Genomic DNA, 13,634 nt, shown 5'->3' with positions numbered 1-13,634 from the left:
GTGGTATAGTTTGATGATTCTATTGATTTCAAGTAGGAATACTTTATAGTGGTCTTCGGCAGTGATACAGGTTGAGAATAGATTTTGCCAGTCAAGAGATGAGAAATCGTTGTTTATAAGGTCATAGTTGGCTTTTTTAAAATTGTAGTTAGGAGTACTATTATTATGACGATTTATGTGAGGGTGTATATTGAGACAAAAGTCTATCATGCAGTGGTCACTATTGGAAAAGGGTTCTTTTATTTGTAGTCCATAAATTGAGTTCGTGTTATTGCAAAAGATGAGGTTGAGGCAGTTGTTGAGTCTTGTATTGTTAGTTACTAGTTGTTCAAGACCTAGGTTTGTAACAGCGTTATATAATGTAGTGTGGATTGGTTCACTTGTACATTCATTTGTTATCCAGTGGTCACTATTGGAAAAGGGTTCTTTTATTTGTAGTCCATAAATTGAGTTCGTGTTATTGCAAAAGATGAGGTCGAGGCAGTTGTTGAGTCTTGTATTGTTAGTTACTAGTTGTTCAAGACCTAGGTTTGTAACAGCGTTGTATAATGTAGTGTGGATTGGTTCACTTGTACATTCATTTGTTATCCAGTTTATAGAAGGTAGATTTAGGTCACCCAGGAAGATGAGAGGATATGGACAAGAGGTAGCCCATTTTAATAGTGAGGTTAACATATTTGCATGAGCGATGTCATAGTCAGGGGCTCTGTAGCATAGTAAGAATCTAAGTGTGGTGTTAATGGACAGGTCACATACAATAGTTTCAGGAAGAGAAACTTTATGTGCAACTTGAATATTTTTTAAGTTCAGTGATTTTTTTGTAAAAGATAGATACTCCACCACCTCTTCAGTTTTCACGATCTGATCGAAAAATTTGATACTCTTTGTTTGAAATAATGGAGTCAGGGAGGGATGAGTTCAGCCATGTTTCACAAACAAATATAATATCAAATGCACCATTGTTTAATAAGAGGATAAATTCGGGTAATTTGTTTACAATACTTCTTGCATTTATTAATTTACATTTGAGACCTGTAGTGTTTGGTGTAGGAGAGGTAAGGGGCGTGCATACCTAGTTTTGATTGATAGTTGATTGAGGGTTATGGGTTATGTACAACAGGTGATTGAAGGAAGGTTGGTTGAGCAATGAGTGGTTGGTCATTGGATGGATGGAGGTTTTGTACGGGTGGTTGGAGGTTAGTAGGTTGATCGACAGTTGATTGTATGGGTGGTATCTATCTATGATATCTATATGTGTGTGTGTGTGTGTTTATATATATATATATATATATATATATATATATATATATATATATATATATATATATATATCTTTGGTTGTTCGGGTTTTCTCCGTGTAAAATTGGAAGTGTCTTGGCGGCGTTTGACGAAGTCTCATTCGTCATCTTCAGGCTTCAACCGTGCTTCTGGGAGCAATATGTGATCGCAGCTGTTTCTTCCTTTTAACTGCTAGTGGGGTTTGAACTGATTGGGTGGGAGCTTGGCTGTGCTCTGATTGGATGGGGTTTTCTGTGCTCTGATTGGCTGGGGTGTGTCCTGTGTTGGTGGGGGCTTGGTTGTGCTCAGTCTAGTCTGTGCTGCAGGGGATTTGAGCTGGTGAGCTGCATAGCTGTTGTTTGGCTTTGTGGTCGTGCTACATCTTCATAGTGGGTGTCAGTCTGCTGCATGAATGGATTGGAGGGTTTGAAATGGCTAATGTTGCAGCTGCGGTCTGGCTTCTGGTCCTTGGTCGTGCTTCATGATCAGTGTGGGTTTGGGTCTGCTTTCTGGGTGGATGTGCGGTGGTGACATCCTGTGTGGACCTTGTGAGTGTGGGTCTGGTGTCATTCCTCGTGTTAGGGACTCGTTTGTCAATAAGGCGGGTTTCCAAATGGCTGGTAGGCGGAGGTGTCATCTCGTTTGTTCATGCTGTGTGGGCGTGTTTCTATCTCAATGGCTTCTCTGATTATTCTGTTGTTAAAGTGTTCAGTTTTGGCGATAGTTCTGGTCTTTTTAAAGTCAATATCAGGTCCTGTGACGTTAAAGTGTTGGACCAGGGAAGAAGTTAGTTCCTCTTTTTGAATGAGTTCTTGTGTTCTTCAATCGTGCACTTATTCTTCTGTTGGTTTGTCCAATGTATGTGGTGGGGCAGGCGGTGCATGGGATTTCATATACTCCTTGATTTTCTAACTCAATTTTGTCTTTGGGGTTTCTTAGGATGGTGGATATTTTCTGTTTGTGCAGAATGCTGTCTTGATGTTGTGTTTGTGGAGGATCTTGCTGATTCTGTCTGTGGTGCCTTTTATATATGGGAGGAGGGCTGTGCCGTTTTCTTGTTCTCTGTCTTGGATTTTAATGGGGGTTCTTTTGGATTAGCTTGGTAATCTTATTTGTTTTGGAATCCATTGGATGTTAGTACGTTAGTGAGAGTGTCTAGTTCGGGTTTTAGGTGTTGTTCATCAGCTAAGCATTTTGTTCTGGAGATGAGTGTCTTGGCTACGGAGTTGATCTGTGCTGGGTGGTGGTGTGAGAGTGCGTGCAGATAGCGGTTTGTGTGTGTTTTCTTCTGGTAGATGGTGTGTCCTAGGGAGCCATTGGGTTTTCTGTAGATTAAGACATCCAGGAAGGGAAGTTGGTTATTAACTTCTGTTTCCATGGTGAACTGTATTTTGGGGTGTAGGCTATTGAGGTGTGTGAGGAAGTTGTCAAGTTTTTCTTTCCCGTGTGGCCAGATTATGAAGGTGTCGTCTACATATCTGAGCCAGAGTTTGGGTTTGTGATAAGATTTTTCTAGAGCTTGGGTTTCAAAGTGTTCCATGTAGAGATTGGCAATGACAGGTGAGAGGGGTGATCCCATGGGTGCTCCTTCTACTTGTTTGTATTTTTGTCCATTATAGATGAAGTATGTGTTGGATAGGCAGTGGTTGGTCAGATCTAGGATGTGCTTGGGGGGGTTATATTTGTTTTGGATAGCTGTCAAGGCTTCTTTGATTGGCACTTGGGTGAAGAGGAAACAGAAGTTAATAACCAACTTCCCTTCCTGGATGTCTTAATCTACAGAAAACCCAATGGCTCCCTAGGACACACCATCTACCAGAAAAAAACACACACAAACCGCTATCTGCACGCACTCTCACACCACCACCCAGCACAGATCAACTCCATAGCCAAGACACTCATCTCCAGAACAAAATGCTTAGCTGATGAACAACACCTAAAACCCGAACTAGACACTCTCACTAACGTACTAACATCCAATAGATTCCAAACAAATAAGATTACCAAGCTAATCCAAAAAGAACCCCCCACTAAAATCCAAGACAGAGAACAAGAAAACGGCACAGCCCTCCTCCCATATATAAAAGGCACCACAGACAGAATCAGCAAGATCCTCCACAAACACAACATCAAGACAGCATTCTGCACAAACAGAAAAATATCCACCATCCTAAGAAACCCCAAAGACAAAATTGAGTTAGAAAATCAAGGAGTATATGAAATCCCATGCACCGCCTGCCCCACCACATACATTGGACAAACCAACAGAAGAATAAGTGCACGATTGAAGAACACAAGAACTCATTCAAAAAGAGGAACCAACTTCTTCCCTGGTCCAACACTTTAAAGTCACAGGACATGATATTGACTTTAAAAGACCAGAACTATCGCCAAAACTGAACACTTTAACAACAGAATAATCAGAGAAGCCATTGAGATAAACGCCCACACAGCATGAACAAACGAGATGACACCTCCGCCTACCAGCCATTTGGAAACCCGCCTTATTGACAAACGAGTCCCTAACACGAGGAATGACACCAGACCCACACTCACAAGGTCCACACAGGATGTCACCACCGCACATCCACCCAGAAAGCAGACCCAAACCCACACTGATCATGAAGCACGACCAAGGACCAGAAGCCAGACCGCAGCTGCAACATTAGCCATTTCAAACCCCTCCAATCCATTCATGCAGCAGACTGACACCCACTATGAAGATGTAGCACGACCACAAAGCCAAACAACAGCTATGCAGCTCACCAGCTCAAATCCCCCTGTAGCACAGACTAGACTGAGCACAACCAAGCCCCCTCCAACACAGGACATACCCCCAGCCAATCAGAGCACAAAAAACCCCCCATCCAATCAGAGCACAGCCAAGCTCCCACCCAATCAGTTCAAACCCCCACTAGCAGTTAAAAGGAAGAAACAGCTGCGATCACACATTGCTCCCAGAAGCACGAAGCTGAAGCCTGAAGATGACGAATGAGACTTCGTCGAAACGTCGCCAAGACACTTCCAATTTTACACAGGAGAAAACCCGAACAACCAAAGACCTATATACAAACACCCGTGAAAACCTCAGAAAACATATATATATATATATATATATATATATATATATATATATATATATATATATATATATATATATATATATATATATATATATATATATATATATATATATATATATATATGATATCTATCATATTGTGTATTGAGAGTGGGTGGGAGTGGGAATTGGATGGGAACTAACAATGGGGAAATTAAAAGTTAAGGAAAAAAAGAACATCAGAAAGTTGCTCAGGAAAAGAAGTGTCTGGTTTAGCTCATATGTGGTATAATTTACATTGAAGTACTCTCTTTTTCTTTTTCTTTCTTTCCTTCACGCCTTATCACTGTGTCAAAAAGAAGAGACAGTCTTTTCGTTATTTTTTTTCAAAGTGACTTGCAGACAACATAATTAAAACGTAGCAAGTGTCTACTGCTTATGAACAGTTAGTGACAATGCTTGAAATGAAGAATTTTACCTCCTCTACTCTTAAGGGGTTGTTCTGCCTTCAATCTCTCTCTCTCTCTCTCTCTCTCTCTCCACACACACACACACACACCCCAAAGATGGAAGCAAAATATCTTTTAAAAGTTGCAGAATTCCCCAAAGCCCTTTATACTTGAAGGTGCGAAGCAATTTGCTGTCCACACTTTTTTCTTCCCACATGAGGTGTTGCCAGTACCAAATTAAAGCAACTTATGCAATCTTTGACATTTCTGCAAAGATGTCTTCACAAAATCCAGAATCTCATTTTTCTTTCTTCTTTGCCTTCACACCAGGAGAGGATGCTAAAAAGAACACAAACAAGATCTATAGAGAAACCACAGAGTAAGTAAAAAAAATATATGTTATTCAATTACTTGTTTAAACATAATCATTTAATTGTCTGCATCAATGAGCATTTTTTCCAAGTTCTTAGCTGAAGCACTTCTACTCCTGTCATCCTACAACTGAAGCTAATTTTTATTTATAGCTCCTTAAGCTCTTTTCCTAGTATCTGTTCTTGTTGCAGAAATCTTAAAAGACACTCCTGAAGTGGAAATAGTCAAAGGCAATGAACCATCAATTGTTTGCCTTGCAACATGCAGCAATAGCATCATTTCTCCCACAGATCGAAGGTATAAAAGCCAAAGGGAAGTTGATTTTCTCTGCCTGGATTATATGAATTCATCAGGGGGGTTTCCACAGGGCTGCCTCACCTATTCCTGATTGTGGGTGGGCACCCTGGAATTGTGCTCTCTGACCATATCTCAATGCACATGCTACTTCTGCTCCCTGCAGTCAGTCAATCTGTCTGTCTGTCTGTCTATCTGTCTATCTATCTATCTATCTATCTATCTATCTATCTATCTATCTATCTATCTATCCATCCATCCAGTGAGAAAATATATAGCAATCAACCTCTGTGCCATATACGTGAATGAAATTGCTGTCTATATACTGAAATTTGTATATGATCCTTTGTTAGGCTTATGGAGAACAAATCCTTTAGCTCAGATGTTGCCGAACTACTATTGCCAAGAGTCCTAGTCAGCATGGCCAATGTGGAGGAAGGTAGGAATTGCCATTAAGCACCATCTAGAAGTTAACAACTTCTCCTTCCAAGGCTACTTTGTGTCTGAAATATATTTATGTTTGAACTCTTTACTTCCTATTTGAACTTTATGCACCACCTTCATTGCTTTTTCTCTACCTGGTACTGAAAAATAATACTGATTGATAGGGATTAGCCCTGTTAGTAAAATAAAATGGCAATATGTACATTTAAGAATTGTCTTAAAAGTTGCTGCTGTTTTATTTATATTTTTGGCTGTCTTTCATTATCTATATATAGCATATTGGAATGCTATAACTCTTAAGAGCAGAAGGGTAGGTGTTGGAGTCTAAAAAGGGTCACTGGGAGGTGATCGGACTGTGAATTACTTTTCTTTATTACAGGTCATGAAGACAATGCATTAGAATTGAGAAGTAGCACACTTTCATAGGTCTGTGGCTCTGAATAATGAATCAGAAAAAGACACAGCATGGAACGCCAATCATGGAAGATCCAAAGTTGGAAGGCTGAAGAGTCCAGCCCTAAGGGTGAAGATATTGAGAGGTCCAATCCAAAGTTTCAAATGGTAGAAACAGAGATAGAGTGGAGCCAAATGAGAGCTGGGGAGCTAAGAAACTTCAACAAAGCTGGAATTTTGGGGGAATAAAGACTGATGTTGATGATAGTTTATTCTCCGAACTTGTTTGGCTTCCAAAAGTTTCTTCACCAGATAGGTAACATCATCAACAAAACTTCAGTTGAAGTATCTTGTTTCAGTTCTCTGCTTTTATATGGTCTTGTGTGGTTACATGTTTGCTTAGCTGTGTGATTGACAGATCACGTGATGCAAAGATCATCAAGGGTGGAGTCATGCTGGTTGGAGATCATGTGAGGCCATGTGATCACTCTGGTTGGAGGGGGTGGTCACATAAGGTCATGTGATTAATTGGCATCACCTGGAGGAGAGGTCACCCTATTGGAGGTCATATGAGGTGGTGGAATAAAGACCTTCATTTTTACCAATTTGGCAGAGAGATTTTTCTTTAAGGGTCCTAGTAAGTACCTTGTCTTTGCAACTGGATTTAGCTTTATCTTCAGTTTCTAGCTAATGCTGAACACCAGATTAATTTCTTCCGGTCAAGATTGCCAAATAATTGAATGCAGTGCAGTGGCCATCCTATTTTGGCATATTTTTAATCTTTATATTGTATTATATTTGTCTCCTGTAATTGTATATAATTTCTGCAAGATGAACAACAACAAAAATAGTAAACAAGACCTAGATAAAGGGTCCCCAAATGTGTTCTTTTTTTGTGCTTTGCCATATTGCTATACCAAAGTACTTATGGAAAAAAAAAGTGTGTGCAGACGTTGGTGAGGGAGAGTCAGTGAGGTTCATGACAACAAAATAAATTCTGGATTCTAAGAATCTAAAGGTTTAAGTGCTAACTGAGGCTAATAACTTGGTGTGGACTAAGCTGAGGATTTACTCCATTTCTAAGAATTTGCTGCAGTTCTGCTTAGCTACTAAGCAGGGTTTGAGCACTTTTGGCTCTGCATTGTAATAATCCAGAAGCAAGTCCATTTTAAGGTCAGTCTGCCAAGGGCAAATTACATAAATATTGTTGACAAGAGGAATAAAGTGTAAAGTAGGATTATTAAGAAAGACTGGCAATAAAGACATCGTGCCCTGCATGAGAGGGAAACCTCTCAATATTAATAGCATCAGATGTTCAAGAACACTTCTGTTTACACTCAAGTCTCCATGAAAACATAATAGTAGCTATGAGAATATAATCCAAAATCCACAGAGGCAATAACTTTATCAGGCTAATCATAGTTTTTACAAGCTTTCATAGGCCAAGAACTCTCTAATAAAGAAAGCGGCTTCAAATCCAGAGGCAAAGGGGTGGAGATGGGAAAATGACTGTTATTTAAGCCAGGAAACTTTCGTAGACATAATTCTGAGAAAGAATATCCAGAGATACAAGTGAATCTTATTAGATAATTGATACTGGGCTGCTCTACATTTTTTTTTTGGAAGAGGAAATTGACATGTATGAGATTTATAAAGATACTAGATGGGTGGAATAGATTGTCTCTCCATCTTGGTTACAAAAACCCACTTGTTTTACAATGTGCTTACTTGTGTTCATATAGCGAAGAAGTTAATGCATATAAGAGTTTTATTTTTCAGCCAGCTTGTTTCAAAGTCTGATACTAATTAGGACTCAGAGGAAGATTCTGGCTCAAGCTCACTGTTCAGGCTTCTGTGCCAAAAGGAGGGCTAAAATCTTGGTCTTCCCACTCCAATTTCCATTATACTATACCAGCATTCATAGAAGAATCAGTATTTGTTTGCCGTTGAAATGGTATCTTACTTCTCCAAACTCCAAACCCACACTTATATGGGGACTTCCCTTCACTTTATCCCTAATTCTTTAGCCTAATAACTGTCCCAAAGTCAATTATGTGAACTTGAGCTTGACAGCTTAACCACTACTCTAGATAGGCCAACCTTGATACAATGGATCCTTCAACTCTTCTACTGAAATAATCCTATGCATGGAACTGTTTGTCCATCCAGGCAGAGTAATCCAGTATTGGGAGTTTTATTTTCCTACGATAACTGAGATTTCCAACTTGCAAGTGGGCTTTTGGTATGAAACAGCTTTTTGCCCCTGAACAAGGTATTTGAAAAGTATGTTGTTTTCCTGAGGGATACAGTCTTCAGACTCATTTTGAGTCCCAATATTGCCTGGACAAAGGTGGAACCAGAATAATGGGATCTAAATCAAGTCTGATTTAGCCAGTTAAGAAATGCCAATTCCAAATTATGCTGAAGGATCTCACCTGTCATTTGTCTAACTCATAAAAGTCGCTGGAAGAAGCTGAAACTATGTAAAATTGCATGGATAACTGAATGGATTTGGAAAAGTCATCATTTTTCGTATAGTTTTCTGGCCTAATGAAATTTAACTGGCTAGATGATTGTTTTAAAATATGAAAATGAAGACTATAATTCAAATCTTGGTTATTCATATGTATCTCCCCTCTAACCTTTGCATAAAAAATGTAGGACTGCACTCAAAGAGTGTGAAGCATTTTGCCTATAAAAGTCCTTTATAAATGATTAATTGTGGCAGAAACAGAAAGAGCCAAGGTAGAGCTGCTGGAGGAAAGCAGTCTGTTTGCAAAACTCCTGATCTTTATAATTATAGCTAATGATTGTGTTTCTTAGAGCAAAGACTTATTTAATGATTGCTGACTCACCATCTATAATTATTATTAATTAAGATACATAAGAAAGTATGTGAATAATTCAATTTCCTTGATTCAAAGCTGTGTTGTAATCAAAAATGGCAAATTGGTTTGTTGGGGCAAAGAGTTAATATTGATATAAAAATCTCTTCTGGCTTCTTTTATACTGTTAGTTAATTAGCATAATCCTAATCCATCTAGTAGTTACCCAGCAGCTATAATATTAATTTAACAAGAAAAGCAATAAAATGCATTAATAAGCAGCCCAGCAAAAGATGCTATAAAAATACAATGGCCATAATCAAAGTCTAAATTGTGTATTTGATAAGAAGAAGGGGAAAAAAAAACTTGTAGAAATTCTAGACTTAAAAAAATCAATGTTAACAATTTTCCACAAGGGCTTTCTGGCTGCATATTTGCTATTTATTTATTTATTCATGTATCAAAATATCCTACCTTTCCTTTAGGAGATCTAAGAAGGATATACAGCCCTTCCTCCTGTTCTTCCTAACTGTACTGTACTGTAATAACCCAAGGAGGCACGATGGGTTAAAAGAGGAAGGCTGGTTTGATATCACTCTATAACAGGGGTGTCAAAACTTATGGTGTTATCATCACGTGATGTATCGTGACTTTCCCCCCTTTGCTAAACCGGGGTGGGCGTGGCCACTGCATGAAGCATCTGGCCGGCGAACCATGAGTTTGACACCCCTGTTCTTAAAGCTTTTATTGCTGAGAGTAGAGTTGAACCAAGGTTTTACCAAAGCACCAATATAAAACATTAACCGCCACCCAAAACTGACTATACAGTTAGTGTGTATGCGTGTGTGTGCATGTGTGTGTGTCTTTTATTGAAGAAAATCATTTTATAAAGTTAAAAGCTACCAAAAAATTAAAAAAGAAAAAGGAAAACAGAAAGATAGAAAAATAGAAGAAAAGATGAACAGTTGAGATCAAGAAAAGAGAAAGAAAAAAGCAATATTTAAAGAGACTTCTGATGTTTGCAGCAGTTGCAAACATAATTAATACTGTCCCTGTTCTTGTATATTACATAATGTAACACCCTTCTTTCCAAATACAGCTCATTTTAATCAGCAAATCCCAGATAGCACCAGTTCATTTTGAGTAAAAAGTCAGATAAAGGTTTCCGAGGTTTTTTAAAAAAATAAAAATATGTGTCAAATTTAATGGTAAAGTTAGTTGTGCTGACAACACAACTTTTCAGTTTTGCTCAAGCTAAATTAGTTGTGTTTTAATTGTACTGAATATATGTGAACCTCTGGAATTGACAGAATCAGGCACTATACCAACTTCCCTAATAAAGAAATAAATGAGAAGGTTCTTTTCTCCCATATAACAATTCATTTCATTTCATTTGATGATGGTGGTCCTAAAGGAGGACCTCTGAAAATCACCAAAATGGCTAGGCAAATGTGATGTTCAGGGCTTTACAGACAAATCTCAATATTTTGAAACAAATAGTAGTCCCTGAGGTCTCTTCAGCACATTGGCCAATTCTACTTAGTAGCCTTGCCGTGCTATTGTGAGGTGCAAACTATCAGGACCATTCATAAGGTTACAGCATAGGACCCCGCACACATGCATGTGCGGGGCCGCATGCTCATGCATGCGGGGTGCACATATGCACGGGGTGTGTGTGTCATGCACATGCGCAGGGATGGGACGCATGCGCAGGGGTCGTGTGTGCATGCGGGGAGGTCGTGGGGGGATCGCACATGCCTTGCATTTTGGGTGGTGCACGTGCACTTTGGACACTTGATGGTTAGCAATCACTGGCACAGAAGATTTATTCAAGCTTATACAAAGAATCTAGTCAACTAAAGTTCAGCTAAATTGGCACCAGATAAGGATCAATGGAATTCAGGAGGGGCTGGACTTGGAGCATTTCTGGGAATGCAAGGACTCTACACTGATGACACATTAAATTCTGCCCCGCAGCTCTACCTGCTCTTCTCCTTCAATTATTTTGAATAATAATTTGCATTGCAGGCTGAAATTTCACACATGCTGTTTCTGCAAGCTACTGGACTGCCTTTCTCACAGAATTGTAAGTTTATTTGCTCTGTTGTGCACCCAATCCATTTTGCATGCCATAATGGGATGCCAGCTTACTTTCTAATGCTACAATCTTGATAATAAATTCTTGGCAAAATAGTGCACTGCAGAATGGATCAAACTGACAGCATTCCTGGACAATTTTTTTAGATACATCACAAAAAGCAAGATTTATCAGGTGGATCAATTTCTCATAAATATATTTAGTACAGCCTAACTGGATCATATGGTATGGAGGGAAGGGTAGTCAAGACAAAATCTATCAACTTCAAGTTGGGAGTAAGGTATTTCTGGTATGTAGAAAAATTCACTGGATAGGTTAATTTTAATGAGGGTACATTCTCATGGCCAGTGAATTTCACTGACTTTTTAAAAAAGTGGTCTTAAATAGTCATAGAACAGCTTTTTTTAATGCTTTCTGACATGATCACTTAACCTTGTGTTGTCCAGTAGATATTAATGGAGTAAATGGAGTGGAGACTCTAGAAAGAATGCAGAGAACAGCAACAAAGAAGATTAGGGGACTGGAGACTAAAACATATGAAGAATAGTTGCAGGAACTCGGTATGTCTAGTTTAATGATAAGAAGGACTATGGAAGACATGATAGCAGTGTTCCAATATCTCATGGGTTGCCACAAAGAAGAGGGAGTCAAACTATTCTCCAAAGCACCTGAGGATAGAGCAAGAAGCAATGGGTGGAAACTGATCAAGGAAAGAAGCAACTTAGAACTAAGGAGAAATTTCCTGACAGTTAGAACAATCAATAAGTGGAACAACTTGCCTGCAGAAGTTGTGAATGCTCCAACATTGGAAATTTTAAAGAAACTGTTGGATAGCCATTTGTCTGAAATGGTGTAGGGTTTCCTGCCTGGGCAGGGGGTTGGACTAGAAGACCTCCAAGGACCCTTCCAACTCTGTTATTATGTTATGTTAAATTAGCATTCTCATATTTCTGGTTTGACGCTCATTCCTACATATCCATATAAATAGTCTATATATTGTCTAATCTAGTGAAAAGAAGGACTTGGGGTGATATGACTGCAGCGTTCCAGTATTTGGGGACTTATGAACATATGTGGTATAAATGTGATAAGGTTAAAAAGTTTTGGCAACAATTGGAGAAAATGATATTTGAAATGATGGGGAAAGTAATAATATTGAGAGTGGAAACTATATTATTGTTGGTAATTAAGGAAATAGAATTAACAAAATATGAAAAAGAATTGATTAGAATTATGATTATAATAGGTAGAATTATAATAGCTAGATATTGGAAATTAGATGTGATTTTTAGAATAGAAGAGTGGAATTCTGAAATGTGGAAATTAGCTTTAAATGATAAAACGACATGTGATATTAAAATTAGAAGTGGTGTGTATAAAGAAGATATTTTCTGGAAGACTTGGAAACCATTCGTGGACTATGCGCTTGGAACATTGGAAGCCTCGGTACCTGTACCTCGAGAACGTGGATTTTGGCAATCATGAGGACATATCCGAAGACCCAAATCTTCCTTTTTTAATGCTTTCTGACATGATCACTTAACCTTGTGTTGTCCAGTAGATATTAATGGAGTAAATGGGTGGAGACTCTAGAAAGAATGCAGAGAACAGCAACAAAGAAGATTAGGGGACTGGAGACTAAAACATATGAAGAATAGTTGCAGGAACTCGGTATGTCTAGTTTAATGATAAGAAGGACTATGGAAGACATGATAGCAGTGTTCCAATATCTCATGGGTTGCCACAAAGAAGAGGGAGTCAAACTATTCTCCAAAGCACCTGAGGATAGAGCAAGAAGCAATGGGTGGAAACTGATCAAGGAAAGAAGCAACTTAGAACTAAGGAGAAATTTCCTGACAGTTAGAACAATCAATAAGTGGAACAACTTGCCTGCAGAAGTTGTGAATGCTCCAACATTGGAAATTTTAAAGAAACTGTTGGATAGCCATTTGTCTGAAATGGTGTAGGGTTTCCTGCCTGGGCAGGGGGTTGGACTAGAAGACCTCCAAGGACCCTTCCAACTCTGTTATTATGTTATGTTAAATTAGCATTCTCATATTTCTGGTTTGACGCTCATTCCTACATATCCATATAAATAGTCTATATATTGTCTAATCTAGTGAAAAGAAGGACTTGGGGTGATATGACTGCAGCGTTCCAGTATTTGGGGACTTATGAACATATGTGGTATAAATGTGATAAGGTTAAAAAGTTTTGGCAACAATTGGAGAAAATGATATTTGAAATGATGGGGAAAGTAATAATATTGAGAGTGGAAACTATATTATTGTTGGTAATTAAGGAAATAGAATTAACAAAATATGAAAAAGAATTGATTAGAATTATGATTATAATAGGTAGAATTATAATAGCTAGATATTGGAAATTAGATGTGATTTTTAGAATAGAAGAGTGGAATT

Source organism: Ahaetulla prasina, chromosome 1, assembly GCF_028640845.1.
Source record: "Ahaetulla prasina isolate Xishuangbanna chromosome 1, ASM2864084v1, whole genome shotgun sequence".
Taxonomy (NCBI): Eukaryota; Metazoa; Chordata; class Lepidosauria; order Squamata; family Colubridae; genus Ahaetulla; species Ahaetulla prasina.
Note: the sequence above shows the minus strand (reverse complement) of the source record.